This window comes from Trichosurus vulpecula, chromosome 1 (assembly GCF_011100635.1).
Source record: "Trichosurus vulpecula isolate mTriVul1 chromosome 1, mTriVul1.pri, whole genome shotgun sequence".
Classification (NCBI taxonomy): Eukaryota; Metazoa; Chordata; class Mammalia; order Diprotodontia; family Phalangeridae; genus Trichosurus; species Trichosurus vulpecula.
The window spans coordinates 284,017,795-284,019,471 of record NC_050573.1 but is presented as its reverse complement, the minus strand read 5'-3'; the positions used below and the strand labels follow the sequence as shown (position 1 = coordinate 284,019,471).

The following is a 1,677-nucleotide window of genomic DNA, read 5'->3' as shown; positions in this document are numbered from 1 at the left end:
AAAGTTTTTCTTTTTAATTGCTTAACACATTCTTATATTTTTGTCTTGTGTTTTAAATTGATGAGCTTTTGGAGTTCGATGACTTTGAGTCTGGTTGAATTGAATCTGATGTTTATCTCTGATGGCATCTAATAAAGTCTATAAATCAGTAGTGTGTCCTTGATCTTAATATTTCTGGAAATTTTTCTCAGGACATTTATAGAAAATGGTTCTTAGACTTTCAGTTTCTTCACATTTGAGGGAAGGAGGTGCTCTTCTGCTAACACAAATTATTTCTCTCATCTGCATTTGAGTTCCATCATCATTGCTTATTAAGTTTTCAAGTTTTTAAGTGTATTATATTTCACTTAATTTTTGCCACTTATAGATTTGCCATTCAGTATGAAATTCTATGATTTTATCCAGTTTTTCCACTACTTGCCCCATGTTGTGGGCAAGTCTGTCCTGTATCTGTCCTGTATCCAGCAGTGGAGGTGTGCCAAGCAGTTTGAGAATCCCATCATCAAGTCCTGTCCAGAGTGCCAGGTGATATCTGAATTTGTCATTCCAAGTGTGTACTGGGTTGAAGATCAGAATAAGAAAAATGAACTGATCGAAGCATTTAAGCAGGGAATGGGGAAAAAAGCCTGTAAATACTTTGAGCAAGGCAAGGGCACCTGCCCCTTTGGAGGAAAATGACTCTATCTCCATGCTTACCCAGATGGGACAAGAGCTGAACCTGAGAAACCTCGGAAACAGCTCAGTTCAGAAGGCACCGTGAGGTTCTTCAATTCTGTCCGGCTTTGGGATTTTATTGAGGACAGAGAAAGCCGGCATATCCCAGCAACTGAGGAAGATGATGTAACCGAACTCGGTGACCTTTTCATGCACCTTTCAGGAGTGGAAGAGTCTGCCTCGAATCCTTGAGAGTGAACTGAAGCTCCCTCCCCAGCCCATCCCCTTGCCATCCCATACCCTAGGCTCTCTGCCGGACCAGGCCTGTGTGTTCAGAGAGTGTGCTGCAGAGTTTTACATTTACTGCAACAGTAGTTGATGTGTCACTGGGATTAAGTGGGGGTTTGTTAAACCTTTGTCTGATCCAATCTCCATTATTACAGCAGTGGAAACATTGAAGGATATAAAATAAAAAATTAACAGAAGTATAAAAAAAACAAACAAAAAAAATTCTCAATTGAGTGTTACTAATGCTAGATCTTATAAATATCAGATCTTTCAGTGCCAGGTGTTCTTTCCTTCCCTTTAGGGTGTTTTTTCAATTCAATTTGTTATAGCTTGTGCTAGATTCATTTTCATTTCTGGGGTTATTTAATGAAGTTGATTTTTTTTATTGTTTTTCTTCTAACTTCCATGTGAGATATCTTAATTCATAATATTCATTATTTTCTCCTTTCTGTTTGTTCATTTCCTTGCTCTCTCCTTTTCCTTTTCTGTAGGGCTATTCTCTCTTGCGGCTTCATACTTGTTCCCTTTCTTTTCCTTATCTCCAACTTATATGAGCTGTACTCCTGGGCTATAATTTTCCCTTTTGACCCCTTCCTTAGAGCCCACAAGTTTAGTCTCCTTGTGCTCTCCTAGACTGGCAGAATGCACTTACTATAGATTTTCCTTGGGCTTCTTGATCACTCCTAATTCTGGTGCTACATTTTTTTTTTTATCCTTGGCGGGAAAATTATGAGA

The 1,677-nt window shown here is 38.7% G+C and overlaps 1 pseudogene; it reads left to right on the top strand.

The window, feature by feature from the left end:
• The first annotated feature begins 381 nt into the window (after positions 1-381).
• LOC118837187 lies at positions 382-910 on the top strand (annotated as a pseudogene).
• Positions 911-1,677: the final 767 nt, after the last annotated feature.